The 24723-nt window shown below is 47.7% G+C and overlaps 1 protein-coding gene and 2 pseudogenes across 2 annotated transcripts in view; 1 reads left to right on the top strand and 2 right to left on the bottom strand.

The window, feature by feature from the left end:
- The window catches only part of SERINC2 (serine incorporator 2), a 74588-nt gene that overhangs the window by 28986 nt on the left and 20879 nt on the right, over positions 1–24723 (bottom strand). Inside the window, exons 2-3 of the mRNA XM_078331022.1 lie at positions 20244–24305; positions 18867–19741 (exon numbers count right to left, since the gene is read on the bottom strand). The gene's annotated coding sequence lies outside the window, so the exon portion shown is untranslated. The remainder of the gene's footprint in view (positions 1–18866; positions 19742–20243; positions 24306–24723) is intronic.
- LOC118143285 (U4 spliceosomal RNA) lies at positions 16418–16672 on the top strand (annotated as a pseudogene).
- LOC128932614 (large ribosomal subunit protein eL20 pseudogene) overlaps positions 18251–24723 on the bottom strand; it is a 27352-nt pseudogene continuing 20879 nt past the window's right edge. The window contains exons 2-3 of the transcript XR_013519904.1: positions 20244–24305; positions 18251–19741 (exon numbers count right to left, since the gene is read on the bottom strand). The product of XR_013519904.1 is annotated as a large ribosomal subunit protein eL20 pseudogene (transcript). The remainder of the gene's footprint in view (positions 19742–20243; positions 24306–24723) is intronic.

The following is a 24723-nucleotide window of genomic DNA, read 5'->3' as shown; positions in this document are numbered from 1 at the left end:
CAAAGGCTCTCCAGAGCCCTCCTGGGCCCAGTGGCTCCTTTCTTCCTCCCCATACATTTATGTCTCCCATCAGGACCAATCATCCTCCCCTGCTCAGTGCCTTTGGGCCCAAGCTGTCAATACCCCATCATTGGACAGATGGAGAAATGGAGCTCTAGAGAGAATGGAGTCACGCAGGCCATACAACAAGTCAGCTCGGAGCCAGTCTGAGATCCAGCCTAGGTTCTGCTCTCTGGCCCTACTGCCTGCCATCTCTGCATCTCCCTCCCTCAGTCATTTGTCCACCAGCCAAGGTCTGCAGGGGTCCTACAGAATGGGCTCCAGGCCCAGTAGACCCAGCAGGGAAGGCCCCAGAGTGCTCTCCTGACTGGGCAGGTCACATATAAAATCCAGTAAGACAGGTAGGCACCAGAAACAGCAGATGGCTAAGAGGCAGGGCCTGGCTCAGCCACTGACCCTGTTAGAGTGACCCTGGACAGCTGCCTGCCCCTCTCTGGGCCTCAGTTTCTCCATCTGTAAAATAAATGGGTTGAGTCCAGGAGCAGTGGCTCACACCTGAAATCCTAGTACTTTGGGAGTCCTAAGCAGATGGATCACTTGAGCTCAGGAGTTTGAGACCAGCCTGGGCGAGACCCCATCTCTACTAAAAACACAAAAAAATATCCAGGCATGGTGGTGCTCACCTGTGGTCTCACCTACTTGGTAGGCTGAGGTGGGAGGATCCCTTGAGCCTGGGGGTAGTGGTTGCAATAAGCCAAGATCGCACCACTGCACTCCAGCCTGGGCAACAGAGTGAGACCCTATCTAAAAAAAAAAAATAATAATAGATAAATAAATTAAAATAAATGGTTGAACTATTAACAGTGGCTTTCAATAATGCTTTGAAGCAGAATCCCTAAGCAGCTATAAGAGGAGCTCCTCTGTCCCATGTAGGGAAGGCAGGGATCTTGGCCCCTTCTTACCCACTCTCCACTAAGAAGCTGGCCAAAGAATGTCTCACCGCACAGAAGCAGTGGATAAGAAACCAGCCTCCAGCACATAACTGGGGCCCGATTCCAGTTGGGCCATTTACCAACTGCACAGACTCAGGAAAGGCTCTCCAAATCTCGGCTTGCTCATCTGTAAAATCAGGGCAATGATACCAACCTCCTACAGCTGTATGACAATTGACTGAGATAATTCATGTCCAGTGTTTGGTATGTGGTGAACATATTAAAACTTGAAGCAACAGTGGCTGTTACTACTAGTTAGCCCTCAGATGAGAACCGGCATAAACTCGCTGGCTTCACCATGAGTTATATCTCTTGTGCCAGACCCCAAAGCCAATGCATTTTGGCAGCTGCTATCCCAAATTCCTCAGCCTCGCCTACCTCTGCAGCTGCTCCAGAACAGCTGGGCATACAGGGGCTACAGCATGGCCAGGCCGGGGCCCCAAGGAGGGCAAGCACAGGGCTCCCTGTAATCAGCCCAGGCCTCAGAGCAAGATCCATTTCATCTGGACAGCCAAGCCCCTGCAGGCCATCATTACCTCCCCCACCCTTGCTCAGCACCCAAACCTGACCCAGCTGCTGAAGCCTCGGAGAGAAGGAAGCAGGTGTTTAGCCAAAGCCTTTCATTCCCAGGATCCCTCCCCAGGGTCTCCTAGACCCACTGGGCTCAGGGAATGTTCTAGTGACATAAGAAGGAAAGAAAGTCTGTCTGAAGCCAGGCAACAGTCTGCCCTGAGGAACAACAGAGACCTGGCATTTAGACTTCTACAACCCAAAAGTTGAAGGAAGCTCTAAAGCCATCTCATGTATATACATGAAATACAATATCATTCAATCTTAAAAGACAGGAAATTCTGATACATGCTATGACATGACTGAACTTTGAGAATGTTATGCTAAGTAAATAAGCCAGAAACAAAAGGACAAAAACTGTATGATTTCACTTATACAAGGTACCCAGAGTAGTCTAATTTGTAGAGCTAGAAAGCACAATGATAGTTTCTAGGGGGTGGGAAGAGAGCAGAATCGGGAGTTATTAAAAACACAAGGCGGGCTGTGCATAGTGTGTAATCCCAGCTACTTGGGAGGCTGAGGCAGGAGAATTGCTTGAGCCTGGGAGGCAGAGGTTGCAGTGAGCCGAGATCTCACCATTGCATTTCAGCCTGGGCAACAAGAGTAAAACTCCGTCTCAAAAAAAAAAAAAAAAACCTATAAGATGAAAGACAAGTCTTGGCTGGGTGCAGTGGCTCATGCCTGTAACTCCAGCACTTTGGGAGGCCAAGGCAGGAAGACTGCTTGAGCCCAGAAGTTCAAGACCAGCCTGGGCAACATGGCGAGGCCTCTATCTCTAATAAACATTATATATAATTATAATGTATATATACATTATATATACATTAATATATATAATATATATACATTATATATACATTAATATATATAATATATATACATTATATATACATTAATATAATGTATATATAATGTATATATAAACATATATATATATGTTTGCTTGTTTGTTCTTTGAGACCAAGTATTGCTCTTGTTGCCCAGCCTGCAGTGCAATAGCACTATCTCAACTCACTGCAACCTTCATTTCCCAGGTTCAAGCAATTCTCCTGTCTCAGCCTTTCAAGTAGCTGGGACTACAGGGGCCCGCCACCACACTCAGCTAATTTTTGTATTTTTAGTAGAGACTGGGTTTCATCATGTTGGCTGGGCTGGTCTCAAACTCCTGACCTCAGGTGATCTGCCTGCCTCGGCCTCCCAAAGTGCTGGGATTACAGGTGTGAGCCACCATACCCAGCCTCAAAAAAGAAATTAAAAAAAATTTTTTAAAAAGAAAGACAAGTGTTGGTGAGGATGCAGAGAAACAAGAACACTTGAACACTGCTGGTGGGAATGTAAACTGGTACAGCGTTATGGAAAACAGTATGGAGGCTCCTGAAAAAATAAAAATAGAACTACCACATGATCCAGCAACCCTGCTGTTGATTACATATCCAAAAGAAATTAAATCAGTAAGTCAAAGAGATGTCTGCACTCCCATGTTCACTGCAGTATCATCCACAATAGCCAAGCTATGGAAACAAACTAAGTGTCCATCAATGAATGAATGGATAAAGAAATTGTGATGGCCAGGTGTGGTGGCTCACATGGTGAAATCCCATCTCTACTAACAATACAAAAATTAGCTGGGCGTGGTGGCAGGTGTCTGTAATCCCAGCTACTTGGGAGGCTGAGGCAGAAGGATTGCTTGAACCTGGGAAGTGAAGGTTGCGGTGAGCTGAGATTGTGCCATAGCACTCAAGCCTGGGGAACAAGAACAAAACTCCATCTCAAAAAAAAAAAAATTGTGATATATACACAATAGAATACTATACAACCTTTAAAAAGGTTGTCCTGTCATTTGTGACAACATGATGAACCTGGAGAGCATTATATTAAGTGAAGTAAGCCAGACACAGAAAGATTAATACTGCATGATCTTACTTATATGAAACTTTAAAAGCTGGACTCATAGAAGCAAAGAGCAGAATGGTGGTTACCAGGGGCTGGCGTGGGGTCCAAGGGATTGAGGAGATGTTGGTCAACAGATACAAAATCTCAGTTAGACAGGAGGAATAAATTCAAGAGACTTATTATACCACATAGTCACTATAGTTATTAACAATGTATTGTATACTTCTAAATTACTGAGAGTAAATTTTAACTGTTCTCATTGCAAAAAAAAAAAAAAAAAAACCATAGCATGTGGGCTGGGCGCGGTGGCTCATGCCTGTAATCCCAGCACTTTGGGAGGCCTAGGCAGGTGGATCACTTGAGGTCACAAGTTCAAGGCCAGCCTGACCAATATGGTGAAACCACGTCTCTTATTAAAAAAAAAAAGTATATGAGGTGATGCATACTTAGCCCAATTAGCCATTCCACAATATATACATGTTTATTTTTATTTTATTTTATTTTTTGACAGGGTCTTATTATGTCACCCAGGCTAAAGTGCAATGGTGCCAACCCAGCTCACTTTAACCTCCACCTCCCAGGCTCAAGCCATCCTCCCACCTCAGTCTTCCAAGCAGTTGGAACTATAGGCATGTGCCACCACAGCCAGCTAATTTAAGTATTTTTTGTAGAGATGGGGTCACATCATGTTGCCCAGGCTGGTCTCGAACTCCTGGGCTCAAGTGTTCCACCCATCTCAGCCTCACAAAGTGCTGGGATTACAGGCATGCACTGCCGTGCCTGGCCAATATATACATATTTCAAAACATTACATTGCATACCATAAATGTATAAATTTGTATTTGTCAATTAATTTTTTTTTTTTTTTTTTGAGACGGAGTTTCGCTCTTGTTACCCAGGCTGGAGTGCAATGGCGCGGCTCACTGCAAACTCCGCCTCCTGGGTTCAAGCAATTCTCCTGCCTCAGCCTCCTGAGTAGCTGGGATTACAGGCACGCGCCACCATGCCCAGCTAATTTTTTGTATTTTTAGTAGAGACGGGGTTTCACCATGTTGACCAAGATGGTCTCGATCTCTTGACCTCATGATCCACCCGCCTCGGCCTCCCAAAGTGCTGGGATTACAGGCGTGAGCCTAATTTTTTTAAAGTTCTCTGATTTGAATAATAAAGAGATAAGCACACACATCTAGTGCCTTCTCTGTTAACAGATGGAGAAACTGAGGCCAAGACAGGAGAAAGGACTTACCAGAGTACACACAATGAGTGTGTGTTGAGAGGCATTCTCTGGCTTCCTGCTTCTTTCTAAACAAGCCCTCACCCCCACACCCCAGTCTCCCCTGCTGCTGGAACAGCCCCCTAACTACAAGCTTCCAGCTGGTTCTTCAGCACATCCAGAATTTCATCAGTCTTTTTAAAAAATAACTTTGCTCCTTTACTCTGGGTTTCATTCCCTCCAATTATAAAATCCTATCTGTTCCACGATAGCAGGGAGCTTGTCTGCCTCATTCACCACAGGATCTCAACTCTCAGAGTTGCATCTAGCAGGGCATTGCAGAGGCTGAATAAAAAATGAATTTTAGGCCACATGTGGTAGCTCACACCTGTAATCCCAGCACTTTGAGAGGCCAAAGTGGGTGAATCACTTGAAGTCAGGAGTTCCAGACCAGGTTGGCCAACATGGTGAAATCCCGCCTCTACTAAAAATGCAAAAATTAGATCGGGCACGGTGGCTCATACCTGTAAACTTTGGGAGGCTGAGGCGGGCGGATCGCAAGGTCAGCAGATCGAGACCATCCTGGCTAACACAGTGAAAACCATCTCTACTAAAAATACAATAAATTAGCTGGGCATGGTAGTGGGTGTCTGTAGTCCCAGCTACTCAGAAGGCTGAGGCATGAGAATCACTTGAACCAGGGAAGCAGAGGTTACAGTGAGTCAAGATCGTGCCACTGCACTCTAGCCTGGGCGACAGAGCAAGACTCCATCTGAAAAAAAAAATTAGCCAGGCCTGGTGGTGCACACCTGTAATCCCAGTTCCTTGGGAGGAGGCTGAGGTGGGAGAATTGCTTGAACCCAAGGTTACAGTGAGCTGGGATCATGCCATTGTACTCCAGCCTGAGTACAAAAAAAAAAAAGCATTTTTTTGCATCTCAAAAAAAAAAAAAAAGAATTTAAAAATTCAAAAGTATTCACCAATGGATTCCCATCTTTGACATACTTTAATATGTCCTATTTTCATCTATTATAATGCTTAAACACTTTTTTTAATTAATTTTTTTTAAATTTTGAGATAAGCCGGGCGAGGTGGCTCACACCTGTAATCCTAGCACTTTGGGAGGCTGAGGTGGGTGGATCACCTGAGGTCAGGAGTTCAAGACCAGCCTGGCCATCATGGTGAAACGCCATCTTTATTTAAAAAAAAATTTTTTTGAAACAGGATCTTGCTCTGTCACTCAGGCCAGAGTACAGTGACATGATCTAGACTCACTGCAACCTTGCCTCCCACAGTTCAAGCGATTCTCATGCTCAGCCTCCTGAGTAGGTGGGATTACAGGTGTGCACCACCATGCCAAGCTACTTTTTGTATTTTTAGTAGAGACAGGGTTTCACCAAGTTGGCCAGGCTGGTCTCAAACTCCTGGTCTCGAACTCCTGACCAGGGTTTCACCAAGTTGGCCAGTCTGGTCTCGAAATCCTGACCAAAGTGCTAGGATTACTGGCATGAGCCACCACACCTGGCCACGTAAACACTATTAAACAAAAAATCTGGACTCACACTACCTAAATAAGTTTGTGTCCTGTCTTTTTCTTTTTCTTTAAGAGATGGGGTCTTGCTATGTTGCCCTGGCTTGAGTGCAGTGGCTATTCACAGGCGTAATCCCACTACTAATCAGCACAGGAGTTTTGACCTGCTCCGTTTCCGACCTGGGCCAGTTCACTCCTCCTTAGGCAACCTGGTGGTCCCCCACTCCCGGGAGGTCACCATATTGATGCCGAACTTAGTATGGACACCCGATCGGCATAGCACACTACAGCCGAGAACTCCTGGGCTCAAGTGATCCTCCCACCTCAGCCTCCTGAGTAGCTAGGACTACAGGCACTCACCACCGTGCCTGGCATGTCCTATCTTTTCCACATAACATTCCGTCATGAGCATTTTTCCTTGCTGTTACTACTAGTTAGCCCTCGGATGAGAACCAACGTGAACTCACTGGCTTCACCAGGAGTTATATCTCTAGTGCCAGACCCCAAAGCCAATGCATTTTGGCAGCTTCTATCCCAAATTCCTCAGCCCTACCTACCTGTGCAGCAGCTCCAGAACAGGTGGGCATAGAGGGGCTGCAGCATGGCCAGGCTGGGGCCCCAGGGAGGGCAAGCACAGGGCTCCCTGTAATCAAGCCAGGCCTCAGAGCAAGGCCCATTTCATCTGGACAGCCAAGCCCCTGCAGGGCATCATTACCTCCCCCACCCTTGCTCAGCACCCAAACCTGACCCAGCTGCTTTTCTTTTCTTTTTGAGACAGAGTCCCACTGTGTCTCCCAGCCTGGAGTGCAGTATCATGGTCTCAGCTGACTGCAATCTCCGACTCCCAGGTTCAAGCAATTCTCCTGCCTCAGCCTCCCAAGTAGCTGGGACTACAGGCACCCATGATCATGCCTGGCCAATTTTTGTATTTTTAGTAGAGACGGGGTTTCACTATGTTGGCCAGGCTAGTCTTGAACTCCTGACCTCATGATCCACCCGCCTCAGCCTCTCTAAGTGCCAGGATGACAGGCTTAACCCACGGATCCCGGCCTAAAATATTTTCTTAACAGCACTGAGATGGCTCCATACCCGCTGTCAGTGGATGTCCTCCACCTGAAGCTGCCTTCTTAGCCAGACTTCTGGGACCATTCAGGAGCGGGCAGTAGAGAACAATGTACTGCTGGCTCCCAGCACCCAGTCCCCCTCAACAAACATCTACAGAGCGTCTGATGTGCTGGGCACAATTCTAGGTCCTGGGAGGATGGCAGTGAAACAAACAAACAAAAGCCCTTTCTTTCTTTCCTTTTTTTTTGAGGTGGAGTCTTGCTCTGTCAGCCAGACTGAAGTGCAGTGGCGTGACTTGGCTCACTGCAACCACCACCTCCCAGGTTCAAGCAATTCTCCTGCCTCAGCCTCCCAAATAACTGGATTTACAGGCGCATTGCCACCACACCTAGCTAATTTTTTGTATTTTTAGTAGAGATGGGGTTTCACCATGTTGGCCAGGGTTGTCTCGAACTCCTGACCTCATGATCCACCCGCCTTGGCCTCCCAAAGTGCTGGGATTACAGGCGTGAGCCACCAGACCCAGCTAAGCCCTTGCTTTCACAGAGTTTGCATTTTAATGGGGAGTGAATGAATGAATGAACCAACGAAACTACTTCCTCTGGTTGGACATTGATGTCAGTGCTCCTTAAATGTTCCCTCTGCAGCAGCATTAGTGAACTGCAAGCAGGAAATCCCTTTTAAGTCTCATATGTTAATTTAATATGAATGTAAAGTCTGCCTTCTACATGGGGTGGCCAACTCATCCTGCTTTGCCTGGGACTTTTCTGCTTTGGGTACTGAAAGTTTCATGTCCTGGGAAAACTATTTTTCTTTTTTAGTTGGAGCTTCACTCTTGTTGCCCAGGCAGGAGTGCAATGGCACCATCTCAGCTCACCGCAACCTCCACCTCCTGGGTTCAGGTGATTCTCCTGCCTCAGCCTCCCGAGTAGCTGGGACTACAGGCATGTACCACCATGCATGGTTAATTTTGTATTTTTAGTAGAGTTGGGGTTTCGCCATGTTGGCCAGGTGATCCACATGCCTTGGCCTCCCAAAGTGGTGGGATTACAGGCAACAGCCACGGCACCCGGCCCCTGGGAAAAGTTTTAGTCCTGGGCAAACTAGAACAATTGGTAACCCTAATCCTATGCCTATTGTATCCATATTAAAAATAATAATAAAATAAAAACAGCTAGCTGGGCATGGTTGTGCACACCTGTAATCCCAGCTACTTGGGAGGCTGAGGCAGAAGAACTGCTTGAACTCAGGAGTCGGAGGTTGCAGTGAGCTGAGATCGCACCGCTGCACTCCAGCCTGGGAGACAGAGCGAGACTCCATCTCAAAAACAAAACAAAACAAAAAAACAGCTTTATTTACTTATGTTAAGAAACCATTCAATGGTTTGTAGTACATTCACAAGGTTGTGTAATCACCACCACTGTCTAATTCCAGAACATTCTTCTCACCCCAGAAGGAAACCCCCATGCTGGTTTAGCAGTCACCCCTCATTCACTCTCCTCCTAGGTCCTGGCAACCACTCATCTACTTCCTGTCTCTATTGATTTGCCTATTCTAGCCGTTTCTTTTACAACTGTCTTCTTTCACTTAACATAATGTTTTCAAGGCTCATCCATGTTGTAGCAGGTATTACCCTATCAGTGCCTTATTCTTTTGACTTGCCAAACAAGAGTCCATTGTACAAATATATACCATGCTTTGTTTATCCACTCATCAATTGTTAAGACATTTAGGTTGTTTCTACTTTTTGACTCTTATGAATAATGCTGCCATGAACATACATATGCAAGTTTTTCTGTTTTTGTTTTTGTGATGGAGTCTTACTCTGTGGCCCAGGCTGGAGTGCAGTGGCATGATCTCAGCTCATTGAAACCTCCACCTACTGGGTTCAAGGGATTTTCCTGCCTCAGCCTCCTGAGTAGGTGGGATTACAGACACATGCCACCATGCCTAATTTTTGAATTTTTAGTAGAGATGAGGGTTTCACCATGTTGGTCAGACTGGTCTCGAACTCCTGACCTCATGATCTGCCCGCCTTGGCCTCCCAAAATGCTGGGATTACAGGTGTAAGCCACCGTACCCAGCCCATATGCAAGTTTTTATATGAACATATGTTTTCATTTATGTTCTGTATATACCTTGGTGTTGAATTATTGGGTCATATGGTAACTCAATGTTTAACTTTTTGAGGAACTGCCAAACTGTTTTCCAAAGTTGCTGCACTATTTTACATTCCTACCAGCAATGTAAGAGGGCTCCAATTTCTCCACATCCTTAGCTATACTTGTTTTCATCTTATCTTTTTTATTTTAGTCATCCCAGTGGTGTGATGTGCTAGATTGGTTTAATATAAAGTTTTTCTTCTAAATTAGTACTCCCTTTGAATGTGTACCACATCTACCGTATTGCTTAGAGCACCCTAACACACGACCCAGTACCTCTGAGGGCAAGGATGCCAGCCTGAAGCACGTGGACTGAAGTCATTTGTAATGTTTTGATATTATAAATAACACTGTGATAACCAGCCTTGTAAAGACTTGTGTACCTCCGTTATTTTTTTCCAGAAAAATTCTTAGGGATGGAATGGTTTGGGCAAGGGATACAGGATGAAAATATAAACACATGGCACAAAATTTCAAAGGGTGTACAGAGAAAAGTGAAGTTTCTTCCTTCCCCTGCCCTCAGACCCCTCCCCAGAAACAAGCACAGGCACCAGTTTCTTAAGTATCCTTCCCAAAGCATCTTAGGGTGCACATTTTTGAGGTTTTCCAAACAAATTGGCACCAGAAATTTGCACTAATTGATAGACCCATTGCTACTGGGAAAGTTTTCTTTTTGCCATTTTGTCTACATTGTTGTTTTTTTTTTTTTCTTTTAAGACAGAGTCTCTCTCCGTTGTCCAGACTGGAGTACAGTGGCATGATCACAGCTCACTACAACTTCCACCTCTTAGGGTCAAGCGATTCTCCTGCCTCAGCCTCCTGAGTAGCTGGGATTATAGGTGTGCACCATCATGCCCAGCTAATTTTTGCATTTTTAGTAGAGGTGGGCCACTGCACCTGGCCTTGCTTACATTGTCCCTATGTTTCTCTTTTTGCCACAATATTGTCTTTAATTTTTTTACTTGCTATTGAAATTGAACTTCTTTCCATTGTATTTTATTTGTTGTATTATTCATATGTATTATTTGTATTTTCCATATGTTTATTATTTGTATTTCATATCTGGTGCCAGAATTATCTTTAAAAAAAAACAAAACAAAAAAACTCTGGCCAGGCCTGATGGCTCACGCCTGTAATCCCAGCACTCTGGGAGGCTGAGGTGGGCAGATCACTGGAGGTCAAGAGTTTGAGACGAGCCTGGCCAACATGGTGAAACCCATCTCTAGTAAAAATACAAAAATTAGCCAGACTCGGGAGGCTGAGGCAGGAGAATTGCTTGAACCCGGGAGGTGGAGGTTGCAGTGAGCCCAGATCTCACCACTGCACTCCAGCCCAGGCAACAGAGCAAGACTCCATCTCAAAAAAAAAAAAAAATTAGCCGGGCATGGTGGCATATGCCTATAGTCCCAGCTACTCGGGAGGCTGAGGCAGGAGAATTGCTTGAATCTGAGAGGCAGAGGTTGCGGTGAACTTAAATTGCTCTACCACACTCCAGCCTGGGTGACAGAGGAGACACCATCTTAAATAAATAAATAAATAAATATATTTTAAAAATCTAATCATGCTCTCGGTTAACACTTTTGGAGCTTCCCCACTACTTGGCAATAAAGACCCAGCTCCCTAACTAGCCCACAAAGCCCCACAAAGTCTGACTCCGGCAGCTCCCGGCCCTTTTGTTTGAACAACTCGCAGTTTTCCTGAAACAGCCGTGTGGCTTCTTTCCTCCTGGCTCTGGCAGTTATAAACACCACCTCCTCTCTGATAACATTCACGCTCACCTCCACCACATGTCTCTCATGAACTCGCTTGCTTACAGGGCCAGCTTTGTGGGCGTATGGCTGCTGCAGAAGGACCCCATGGTCAAGAGGGCCCCTGGACTGGTTTGATGGTCTGCTGTCACTGTTTTGAAATTCCTATTAAATTCTGGACAAGAGGCTCTGCATTTCATCTGCACTGGGACCTGCCAATTAGGTAGCAGGTCCTGCTGGTTTACCTTCTGTCTCTCACAGAGGATGAGATATCCCTTAACCCCAGGGTCAGTCCCAGCCCCTCTTGCATCCCCAGTGCCTGGAAGAAAACAAATGAATGCCTAAATTTTATGACTGAAATGAATGAATGGATGAAAACAAAGAATGATGGCATGAATTAAAGGAAGGAATCTGTTATTCCTTGAAGAGTAAGGTAGGTGGAATTGTCAACGTAAATGAAAGTCAAAAAGGCATTCCAAGTAGAGGGAAGGAACCCATGGGCAAGAATTCACTGTGGACAGGACTAGGAGGCCCTGGGATTGTGGTGTCACCAGCCTCAGTGGAACCGCCAAGACTAGGAGGAAGTGGGAGGGGTGGGGCCATAGCTGCTCTCTGGAAAGAGCTGTTTCTCTGACCCCAGTCAGGGAGAAAGCTCTGGAATCTAGAAGAGGAAGTTCTAATTAGTGCCCTCAAAAGGACTTCTCCTGTCACTGGGGGTAGCAAGCAGTCAGGCCAGGAAGTTGAGGGGGGTCAACAGGACAGCTTGACTCAGGGTTGAGCCATCAAAGCTTGGTGATCTTAATAACTCCAATTAAAGTGCCTTTGCACCACCTGGCCTCTGACTCAGGGCTCAGCAGCTCCTGCCCATCCCACATTTAGTTTAAAGGTTTCTCTGGGCCTTAAGTTCTCCCTTGGCATCCTCTCTGACATCCCAGAAACTGGATGGTCATCAGGGTCCCAGGACCAGTGGGACCAGTGGAAGGTTAGAGGCAGCCCCTTAATGGCTGCCCTAACCACCCATGAGGATAGAGAGATAATGATCACTTGGGTTTTATGGGCATAGGGCTTGGCCCTGCCGAACAAGAGAAGAAGCCCAATGGCTGCAAACCCCTTAGGGGGTTTTATATTGCCAACCTGGGTCCGCCTGGGTCCACCCACTTCCCCTCACCTCCTTCCGTCTGGGTCCACCCACTCTGCCCCTCACCTCCTTCCACTCTCTCCTCTTCATTCCTGTCCTCATAGCCACAGCGGCTTCCTTTCCGGCTCCTGACCACATCAAGTTTATTCTTGTCTCAACCTTTGCCCTTGCTGTTCTCACTGCTTGTAACACTTATCCCTCAGATCTAGGCACCGCTGCTTCTCAGCTAGAAGACCACCTCCTCCCTGAAGAAGTCAACCCTTCTGCACCCCATGGCCTTGCTTAATTTTCAGACTGTCTGAATTGAAATCCTACCTCTATTAGCTGCTATCTTGGGCAAGTTACAGAGCCTCCCCATGCCTCTGTTTCCTCACCTATACAATGAAGATAACAGCTGCACTTATATCATTATGCTGTTGGAGTAGTAAATGAGATGACACAGGGCCCAGCACATAGTAGGGCTCCATGCATGGTAACCATTATAATCATCACTGTCTGCCTCCTGGAGGTCACTTTGAGAGAAGAGACTGTGTCAGCCTGCACAGAGCTGTAACCCTGGGGCCTAAAACAGTGCTACATAAAAGGCACTCCAGAAATAGATATTGGAATCATTGATTAATTTGTTTCTCTCTGGGTATTTTCCCTTTTGCTACTCTCCCTCTCCCAATTCAAGCAGATAGTCTGTTAGGCAGACAAGAGGCTTCCCAGGCTGGCTCTGCCAATGGTGGCCAGAGCCCAGAGTGACCCAATGACCCCAAGCCGCACTGTGAACCCAACTTTGCAGAACAATTCTTGCCTTTCTAGTAACACCCAGAAGAAACAGAGAGAGATGTCAGCCCCAGAAGGGCCACTCAGAACGAAAAGGACAATGGGCTTTGCAAGGGGACCCTTTTTAAAAACATGCTGGGAACACATATGGACCTACCAAGCCTTAGCTGCACATAAACTTATCTCCCATCTTGGCCAGGGGCAGTGGCTCATGCCTGTAATCCCAGCACTTTGTGGGGCTGAGGTAGGTGGATCACGAGGTCAGGAGTTCAAGAACAGCCTGACCAAACTGGTGAAACCCCATCTCTACTAAAAATACAAAAATTAGCTGGGCGTGGTGGCGCCTGCCTGTAGTCCCACCTACTAGGGAGGCTGAGGCAAGAGAATCGCTTACACCTGGGAAGTGGAGGTTGCAGTGAGCCAAGATCACACCATTGCACTCCAGCCTGGATGAAAGCAAGACTCTGTCTCAAAACAAAACAAAACAAAAATTATCTCCCATCTCAACTTAGACACAGCTCCAGATTGAAGAAAAAGAAAGTTCTACTTTTTATATCTGAGTCATGGTCAATCACACCTGCCACTCAAATAGCAAGTTCCCTTATGACTCCTCACGGAGCGCCTCTCGGAGCCTCAGTTCTGCCATTGTAAGGTGAAGGCAGTTCCATCTCTCTCCTACGTTGTTTGTGCAGATTTCAGTCATGATAAAAAGTTCCCAGGGACCGGGCAAGGTGGCTTATACCTGTAATCCCAGCACTTTGGGAGGCCGAAACGGGAAGATCACTTGAGCCCGAGAGTTGAAGACCAGCCTGGGCAACAAAGTAAAACCCTGCCTCTATGAAACAATAAAAAATTAGCCATGGTGGAGCCACAGTAGTCCCAGCTACATGGAGACTGAGGCAGGATTGCTTGGGGCCAGGACATGGAGGCTGCAGTGAGCCACCATCGCCACATTGCACTTCAGCCTGGAGTACACAGCAAGACCTGGTCTCAAAACGAAAAGTTCCCAAGGACTTGCAGTGCGACCTTTTTTTTTTTTTTAGATAGAGTCTCACTCTGTTGCCAGGCTGGAGTACAATGGCGTGATCTCAGCTCACTGCAACCTCCGCCTCCCAGGTTCAAGTGATTCTTCTGACTCAGCCTCCTGAGTAGCTGGGATGACAGGCGCCCACCACCACACCCGGCTAATTTTTTTTTTGTATTTTTAGTAGCGATAGGGTTTCACCATCTTGGCCAGGCTGGTCTTGAACTCCTGACCTCGTGATCCACCCGACTTAGCCTCTCAAAGTGCTGGGATTACAGGCGTGAGCCACCGTGCTCGGCCTGTGCTACCTCTTTTAATCCTCTCAACAACCCTGTGAGATAAGAACTATTATCTCTGCTTTAAAATAAGGAAACCAAGGCACAAAGTGATTGTGTAACTAGGTGAGTTTGAGTAGCTGGTCCAAGACTGAAGCTCAGGTCTAACCCCAGCCCCCGCCACCCTTTCTCTCCACGCAGAAAAAGAAGGTAATCAGAGGGTGTGACGGATATTTGGTAAACGGCAATGACTTGTGCTGATATGGGTTGCTAGAAGGTGGGGCTGGGGGTTGGGGAGGTGGAAGGCGCCGGGCACAGTGGCTCACGACTGTAATCCCAGCAGAGACGGGTGGATCACCTGAGGTCAGGAGTTCGAGACCAGCCTAGCCAACATGGTGAAACCTCATCTCTACTAAAAATACAAAAATCAGCCACGTGTGGTGGCACGCGCCTGTAATCCCAGCTACTCTCGGGAGGCTGAGGCAGGAGAATCGCTTGAACAGCCTGGAAGACAGAGTGAGACTCCATCTCAAAAAAAAAAAAAAAAAAAAAGTAAGTAAGTAAGTAAGTTGGCAGGAGGGGGCGGCCCTGGACAGAGCGGGAATGAGGCCTTGTGGCTCAGCACTGGCCACTGTGCAGCGGTGGTGCAATGCCACGCCAGACAGCGCTGTGGCTTTGCAGAGCGTGGCCCAGTAGGGCCTTTGCTGAACCCTGTTGACAGGAAAAGAAGGGGCAGTCCGGCCCGGCCGCCAGAGGTGGGGGAGGGGCGCGCTCAGACGCCCAGAGAGTGCACCTGACTGGTGTCCGGCGGTCCGTGTCAAGTACCAGCTCTGTCTCTAGTTCTCAGGGTCACCTCCGGCTAGTTCCTCTCCTCTCGGGACACTCGTTTTCCCGTCTGGCTCAAGTGAGGAAGAGTACGGGCTGGGAGGCCCCGGGAACCCGCGCACTCTCGTAGCTCGGCTCGGTAGTGCCCCCCAGTGGACAAACTGATGAGTGCCAACCTCAGCTCCGAGAAGACCCGCAGGAATCGCCCCTTCTGTCCACCCATGGCCCTGGATGCCCGAAGCGCGCATCCCTTATTTCCAAAGCCCAAGAGGAAGGTGAAGGTTCCGAGGAGATCTGGGCAGGTGAGGAGAATCCCCAGGCTCTGGTTCTGAGGCTTGTTTGCTGTGTGAATTTGCACTCCTCATCTTCCTCTTGCTTCCCTATCCCTAAGAAGGGAGTTAGCAGGACGAGTCCTGGCCTGGGAGACATAAGACTTGGTTTTCTTTTTTCTTTCTTTTTTTTTTTTTTTTTGCTTTTTTAAAGATGAGGTTTCACCATATTGGTCAGGCTGGTCTCGAACTCCTGACCTCAGGTGATCCGCCCACCTCAGCCTCCCAAAGTGTTGGGATTACAGGCGTGAGCCACCACGCCCGGCTTAAGACTTGGTTTTCAATGCTAATGAAAGCAAGTCCCTGCCCTTCCCTGGGCCTCAGTTTCCCCATCTTCACAAGCTGAAGGCACCAAGTGGTCTCAGGATCCTTCTGGCTCTGACATTCAGTAGTCTAAACGGGAACTATGTGTTTAGCGGAATTAAGATAGATGCATAAGAAACCAGCCTTCAGCTGAGGCAGGAGAATGTGAGCCCTTGCTATGGTATCCTGGCCAGCCCATCAGCCTTTACTCCCAGAGGTCTGGGAGACGATTTTGACTGGAACAACAATTATTAATATTTATACCTATAAACATTATATCATGGGGCTTCTTTTGTTGACAGTGTCCCATGGGATGTCTTTGGCTGGGGACAAGTCCATCAGTGCATAAGAGCCAGCTCGCACCAGCTAGCAAGAGCAAATTACTAAAGTTTCAGGCATTTTGCAAGCTGGTTGTTGAACATTGTTAAAAATTAAATTGTATGCTGGGCACAGAGGCTCACACCAGTAACCCCAGAACTTTGGGAAGATGAGGTAAGAGTAGGATCACCTGAGGCCAGGAGTTCCAGACCAGCCTGGGCAACATAGCAAGACATACATCTCTATTTAAAAATCGTAATAACAGCTTTGCGCAGTGGCAGTATCGTAGCCAATGAAGTTTATCTGAGGCGTGATTATTGCTAATTGAAAACTTTTTTCTTTCTTTCTTTTTTTAAATAGAAATGGGGTGTCACCATGTTGGCCAGGCTGGTCTCGAACTCCGGACCCCAGGTGATCCACCCATCTTGGCCTCCCAAAGTGAAAACTTTTTTCAATACCCCACCATGACAACTTGAAATATAGTCAGCATTGGCAATTTTTGACAGTCTCTATGGAGACTGAAAGAAAAAAAAAATCATAATACTAGGCTGGGCAACATAGTGAGACCCTGTCTCTACAAAAAACTTTAAACATTAGCGAGGTGTGGTGGTGCATGTCTGTATTCTCAGCTACTCAGGAGGCTGAGGTGAAAGGATTACTTGAGCCCAGGTGGTCAAGGCTGCAGTGAGTGAGCCATGTTCATGCCACTGCACTCAGCCTGGATGACAGAGTGAGACCCCTCTGTCTCCTCCCCACCCCCTGCCAAAAAAAATCATCATAATAAAAATTTTTTAATTAAATCGTATACATTTATAATTAAGTAAATTATGTTAAAACAAAGATAATATTAAAATCATCACTTCCTGATTATTTTACTATATTTCAGTATTATCTATTCTCTTGAGGTTACCTACATCTATTTATTTTTATGTATTTGTTTGTTCATTTATTTTTGAGACAGAGTCTTGCGCTATCACCCAGGCTGGTGTGCAGTGGCACCATCTTGGCTCACTGCAACCTCTGCCTTCCAGGTTCAAGTAATTCTTCTACCTCAGCCTCCCAAGTAGCTGGGATTACAGGCGCATTAGCCTGCCACTATGCCAGGCTAATTTTTGTATTTTTAGTAGAGATGGGGTTTCACCATGTTGGCCAGGTTGGTCTCAAACTCCCAACCTCAAGTGATTCACCCACCTCAGCCTCCTAAAGTGCTGGGATTACAGGTGTGAGCTCCTGAGCCCAGCCCTACATCTGTTATTACCTGTATAGTGAAACTATGATACAATGATGTGCTTCTGCACACCTATTCCTAACTCTTGGCTCTGTGACATCATGACAGCAGCTTGCATCAGCCCAGTAGTTCAAGGCTGCGGTGAGCCATGATCACCCCACTGCATTCCAGCCTGGGTGACAGAGTGAGACCCTGTCTCAAAAAAAAGTTTGTATATTGTGTCATTTGTAAGTTAAGTTGTGCTACACAGCTTTATTTATTTTTTTGAGACAGTCTCTGTCTCACCTAGGCTGGAGTGCAGTGGTGCAATCTCAGATCGCTACAACCTCCATCTCCCAGGTTCAAGAGATTCTTTCCTGCTTCAGCCTCCTGAGTAGCTGGGATTACAGGTGTGTATCACAATGCCCAGCTGATTTTTGTATTTTTAGTAAAGATGGGGTTTTACCATGTTGGCCAGGCTGGTCTCGAACTCTTGACTTCAAGCCACCTGCCTGCCTTGGCCTCTCAAAGTGCGGGGATTACAGGCATGAGCCACCTTGCCCATACTACACAGCCTTTATTATATCGGTAAAATTTATAATAAATATATGTCCATATATAACTTACATATTTGGATTTTTGAGAAACCAGAAGCCAAATATTATTGTCCAGCAAACCACTGGGCAAATTCAAGTTTATAAAGTCTTTTCAAAGCACATTTCTTATCAGGGAAGCCATCTCCAGTAAGGGATGTATTTGCAAGATAGAGAGACAAACAACCTCAAGCTTCCACTGGGGACACTCCAGTGGAAGGAAGGACACATGTAGCTCCACAGCTTTGTAGTCTGTCTTATTAAAAAATGACAATAAAACCAACACATTCAGGAGGTTTGTGGCACTCTCTTAACTTTTATGTTTTCTAATTCAAGTGCTTACATAAGCCGATTTGACTACAAGTAACAGAAACTGTCTCAGGCTTACGGAAAGAAAAAGCAGGCATTATCATAAGGATTAGGGAAGCCGTTGTGGCCCTCTGTGGAGCTGGATGGCTTCTGGAGCTCAGCACTTGCCCCTCTTCACTGCTTCATTCTTCTCTAACCCTGTGGATAGCTTTCTGCTTCTTTTCATTTTTTGCAAACAGCAGTGAATGTAAAGGCAGCTGCTTTACAGTTCCCAAGATTACCTGTTCTCAGTTCAGGGGCCAGCCCCACCCAATGGAATGCAGATCCCCAGGCCCCAGACAAAGGACCTGATGGGCCTGCTTGGATCATGTAGGCATTTCTGGATCAGGCAGTCATGGCCGGGAAGCTGGAGGGGCAAGAGTCAAAGCATACAAACATGGCCTCAGGGGCCACACCTAGTGGGGAGCAGCAACTCTCTGAGAAGGAGCGGGTGGGGCATGGGCTGGGCAAGGCTCCTGAAGGTTTTTTTGTTTGTTTGTTTGTTTGTTTAAACCAGAATGTTCCTGAATTTATTTGGGGCACACCCCAGTGAAGGCCATGTACCTAGAAGAAGGTGCTGGGCCTCTTGGTGAAGCGTGGCTTGTGCTGATGGCGGAGGACCCAGTGGGGCAGTGGGAACTTGATCTTGGAGTCATGAAACTGCTTGACCGCAGGCCGGCAGAGCTTGATGGCCTCGATCTCCTCCACCTTCATGATCTGGATGGAGTGGGCCCGGGTGAGGTGCCAGGCACCCATGTCTCGGTAGGACTGGGTGACAGCACCCTGGGTGGTCAGGTCCGGTATTCCTGGTACATGTTGTGGGTTCCACTGCAGGAGTCATAGCGCAGCCAGATGCTGAAGTACTTCACCTGCAGGGGGAACTTCCCAAACACCTGCCCACAGCAGACAATCTCCCCTGAAGACATCTCCATCTTTTTTTTTTTTCAAAGATGGCGTTTCACCATGATGGCCAGGCTGGTCTTGAACTCCTGACCTCAGGTGATCCACCCACCTCGGCCTCCCAAAGTGCTAGGATTACAGGCGTGAAGCCACTGCACCCTGCCCCATCTTCATCTTCTTTAACTGAGATACGAAGTGCCAGAAGCGGGACTTGGCAACAACTTGATTCATCACAAAGATTCCCATGCAGTAGAAGGGCGGTGTATGGCATCTGGTAGTGTGCCCAAGGCCTTCATGGAGTCCTCTCCACATGCTCACCGCCACACAGTGCCACTCACAAAAGGAGAAGGTTTGTAATACTGAATTAAGTCATGAATGAGGCCTGCTGCCTGCCCAGAACACACTGGCAGAGCAGGTTTCCTTGCATTCCCACCATTAAGACAGCCCTCTGGCCTGGGTAATCAGCCACCATGTGGACTGCACTTTATCTGACCGCGTACGCTGTCGGTGAAAATGCCTTTCATAGTTGACAATTTTGTCTGTAAAAAAAGTAAAAAGGACTATTTCTTATGCTGACATCTTCCAAATATTGTGATTGTAGTAAAAGAAACTCATCTCTAAGTGGCTTGTTTGTGCAGTTGGTTATGGTGTAGGACCTGCAACACAAGAAACTCATCTCTGTTCCTCCAGCCAAGTGACTATCCTGGGGACACCGGGGACTGACCGTGGACCCCAGTCAAAAACTGCTACATCATAATCATTATTTTTCATCATTCCATAGAGAATCTGAGCTCCTCAGGGGCAGACCCTGGAACTGCCAGGTCCCCCACATGTCCCTGACATGCCCAGGACAGACACAACAGCAGCAGACAGAGCATGCTGTCTGCAGCAGATTAAAATTCCAGCTTCCTCTCCTACTAGCTATATGATCTTGGTAAAGTGACTTAACTTTTCTGTGCCTCAGTTTCCTTACCTATAAAATGGGGATAAAAAATATTACCTACTTCTCTGGTAATATGACAAAGCAAGAAAAAAAATTACCTACTTCATAGGCACAAGGTCTTTTAGGCTGACTGACGGCCCCATGGATGCCATGTTAACCTCTGTGACCTGCAACGACACTCCAGATGAGTTCCCGGAAAATCTAAAGTAACTGGAAGACCATGAGAAGAGGAAGAAATGATCAACCCCTGCGATGCCTGCTTAACTTTAAGATATTCTCTATTGTTTCTTATTCCAGCCTCAACTGACAAGGCCATAGGACTTTGAAACTGACATTGGCCAACCTCCTGACTCCACACCCTAGGACCCCCTCCCAGCTTGGGACTCCACACCCTACTACCCCCACTCAGCTTGCAAAAAAACATTCTAAAGTTACTTCTGTAACTTTCCACTGCTTACCCCAAACCTATAAAACCAACTCCTATCCCTCTGCCCTCGGCTGATGCCCTTTTCGGCCCTAGCCTGCCTGCACCTGGGGGGAATAAACAGTCATGTTTCTCACACAAAGCCTGTTTGGGGGTCTCTTCATTCAGAGCGTGCGTTTTAACAATAGGGTTGTGGGGATTAAATGAGATAGTATTTATAAAGTGTTGGAACAGTATCTGGCACATGGTAAATGCTGAAGGGTTCGGGATTATTATTACTGGCATCTTATCCTCAGCTGGGTCCCTGTAGGCTGGCTGCAGAGTGGGTGGAAGAGCTGGCATTGCCCTCTCTGCTATCTTCCACCACCAGCCCAGCAGGTAGGCTAGTGTGCATATCGGGGAGGGACCGTGTGGAACAAGAGGGTGGAGGGGACCCTGGCAGCCCAAGGGAGAGGTGAGTATAATGGCCTTGTACCCTGGTGGGATGCCTGGATTCACCCAGCTGAGAGAAACTCTGGCTCTAGGTGAGGTTCCATGGTACTGGGGCTGACGTAACTGTATGTGTCTGGGGTGGAGAGATAGGTGTGCCCTCAGTGGTGATGGGAATAGGGATGTGAATGTTTGTTCCTGGCTGACTGTGTCTGTAGCAGGATGGTGTCTGTGGGACTGTGAGTCCTCAAGGGAATGGCTGGAATGTGTTAGGAGCAGAGTGTGAAACCAACCTGTGCAGTCAGAGACCTCAGAAGGGCCTCACTCTTGGTTTAATGATCTGCTGTCATCATCTTGAAATTCTATTTTTTGAAACGGAGTCTCACTCTGTCTCCCAGGCATTCCTGGATTGGTCAGTGCAACGGCACAGTCTCAGCTCACTGCAACCTCCACCTCCCGGGTTCAAGCAATTCTCCTGCCTCAGCCTCCTGAATAGCTGGGATTATAGCACACCACTATGCTCGGCTAATTTTTGTATTTTTAGTAGAGACGGGGTTTCACCATGTTGGCCAGGCTGGTCTCAAACTTCTGACCTCAAGTGATCCATCTGCCTCGGCCTCCCAAAGTGCTGGGATTACAGGTGTGAGCCACCGCCCCCAGCCTTATCCTGAAATTCTTACGAAGACGACCTCACCCACACACCCAGGCACAAGGGGTTCACATTTTCACTTTGCACTGGATCCTGCCAATTTTGCACCCAATTCTTTTTTTTAAGACGAGTTTCTCTTTTGTTGCCCAGGCTGGAGTGCAATAACACAATCTTGGCTCACTGAAGCCTCTGCCTCCTGGGTTCAAGTGATTCTTCTGCCTTAGCCTCCCAAAGTATGGGGATTACAGGCACGAACCACCATGCCCAGCTAATTTTGTATTTTTAGTAGGGAAGGGGTTTCTCCATGCTGGTCAGGCTGGTCTCGAACTCCCGACCTCAGGTAATCAGACCACCTCAGACTCCCAAAGTGCTGGGATTACAGGTGTGAGCCACCATGCCCGGCCTTGTAGCCAGTTCTATGTAGGGGCTGTGTGTGGCTGTGCCTGGGTGTGGGTGAGGTCCTCTGTGGTTGATGTGTCTGTGCATGTGCATGTCTCAGATGTCTCTTCTGGACTTGGGAACCAGAAAACCATGGTCTCTGAAGGGGTTCCAGGAACTAAGAGACAAACGTTATCTTGTCCCCACCCCAGGCACAGGGGAAAGCTCTGTCCTCAGTTCCTCCCTGCATGTCCCAGCCCAATTTCATGCCCCCTACACCTGGACCTCTTTGTCACTGCAAAATCTCAACCCCTTTATCTGCTGCTCCTGTCTGACTGCACCCCTATCCTGTCCTTGTGGGAAAGATGAGATGGTTAACTGGAGACTTCTGAGATTAACAAGTCCTGAGGAGCGTGCAGGACAGGCAGAGGGAGAAAAGGAAAGGGAACACAGGCAGCTGAGCTCCCACTGTGTTCTATTTCCCCACCTCACAGGGAGAGGGAGGGAGAGGGGCCATCTCCCCACTCCCCAGGCAAGGCTACTCCCTGTACCTTCTATCAGAGCTTCCTGTGAGGAAAAGCTGGAGAGATAGTCAGTGGTCCCTGACTCTGTCCTCTAACCCATTCTGGGGCCCTGGACAACTGGTCTCCCCACTTCCAGCCTGTTTCCCCATCTGTAAACCAAAAAGTGTGAAGTTATGACCCCTAAGTTTCCTTCAGCACTCCCACCTGACTCTTGGTTTTCTATGCTATCTTTGACAACCACTCCTGGCTCTGTACAATGGGACTGTGGTCCTCACCCTGAGCCAGCCACAGGCCTCTGCCCCAGTCTCTGATGCCAGGCGCACTCACCGGCTCCTGGGTCTGGGCACATCTAGTCCCATTAGATAGATGGAGAAAGTGTGGCCCTGGGAAGGGACAACACACACTAACTTATTGGCAGAGCCCAGGCTCAACCAAGTCTTCCTATCAACCCTCCCTCCAAGGCTCAGTTGCTGCGGCCACCATCACTGGCTCTGAACTGTAAGCAAGATGTTCTCTCAGGAAGCTCAGCACCCACAGCCCAGTCTCTGCCCCATCCCCAGTACTATAATTACACCAGTCACCAATGAGAAAGGACGTTCATCCCTCATCGTACTGATGGAGAAACTGAGACCCAGAGAGATGCAGTAGGTACTCTAGATCATTTAGCCAGGAGCGTCTGGGCTCCAATCTCGTGGTTCCCCAAAAACACATTTCTTCTCTTCCCAACCCCCTCCTAAAGACCCCAATCTGAGGGCTCTCTCTGGGCCCCTCCCTAGCCCAAGAAACCCAGAGCGAGACGACTGTGTCTGTGTGCGGTAGGGCGGGGTGGGTGGTGCTAGTTCCCAGGGACTGAAAGACAGCCCCAAGAGGGGCACTGCTTGCTCTTTGCAAGTTGCCTGGACCCCCCCCAGCCCACCCCTTTCCACCCAGGCTGCAGAAAGGACATGTGAAGTGGGGTAGTAGGGACGGGATAGCAGGCAGGGGTAGAAAAGTCAGGCCTGCTGGAGGCCCAGAGAGCAGAGCTTCCATAAACTGGACTCCCCAGACCCTCCAGGACCATTATAAGTGTGTTCCAAGACCCTTCCTGGCTTCCACCAGTGAAGCTCCCTTTTATCTCTTGCACTTCCACCTAAGATACTGTGTTCTTTTGAGACAGTCTCACTCTGCTGCCCAGGTTGGAGTGCAGTGGCACAATCATGGCTCACTGCAACCTCAACCTGGGCTCAAGTGATTATTCCCCTCAGCCTCCCAAGTAGCTGAAACTATAGGCACGTGCAGCATGCCTAGCTAATTATTTAAATTTTTTGTAGAGATGAGGGTCTTACTTTGTTGCCCAGGCTTGTCTCAAACTCCTGGGCTCAAGCGATCCTCCCACCTCTGTCTCTCAAAGTGTTGGAATTATAGGCATAAGCCACCACACCTAGCCTAAGAATTTGCTTGAAGATAGGATTTTATGGAGTAAAAACAGCTCTCAAACCACAGCCATAAGACTCAACATTACTCAGATGGGAAAAGAGCTTTAGAGGATAAGAGGTTTGTCCCAGGTAGCACAGCAAGGCACTGAGGGAGCCCTAGTGGGACCCACACTCCTGTCTCCCAGCTGCCCTTCCTTCTTCTCAAGGCTGCCTTTCGGATCCTCCCCTAAGCAGGGCCTGGGTGGGGAGGCTTCATGAAGGCTCAGTGGGGGGCCAAGTCTGGGGTTCAATCGACAAACTCTGATGGCAGACCTGTTTTCGGTGGAGGCTTATGCTGTGCCCTGGGAAGAGGAAAGAGAGATGAATAAGGCATAGCACCTACCCTCTGCAAGCTCCCCATCTGTGCCTGAATATGAGAGAGTGGGTTCCCACAGAGCTAATTCTAGACACATCCTACTTCACTCAGTTCTCATTTTCCTCCGCTATGATCCCTCAGTCTTACTATTCTGCTTTTCTTCTGATGTTGCTATCCTCCTCCCTCATTTCCTTCCACCTGTCCTTTCCCTCACACATTATCTCAAATTTTATTTTTATTCTTTTTATAAAGATGGGGTTTCACCATGGTGATCAGCTGGTCTTGAACTCCCAACCTCAGGTGATCCGCCCGCCTTGGCCTCCAAAGTGCTTGGATTACAGGCTTGAGCCACCACACCCGGCCCTCACACATTACTCTTATCCCACCCTATTTTACAACCAGTA

Source organism: Callithrix jacchus, chromosome 7, assembly GCF_049354715.1.
Source record: "Callithrix jacchus isolate 240 chromosome 7, calJac240_pri, whole genome shotgun sequence".
NCBI classification, from domain to species: domain Eukaryota; kingdom Metazoa; phylum Chordata; class Mammalia; order Primates; family Cebidae; genus Callithrix; species Callithrix jacchus.
The sequence above is the reverse complement of the archived record's forward strand: the minus strand, read 5'-3'. Positions and strand labels throughout refer to the sequence as shown.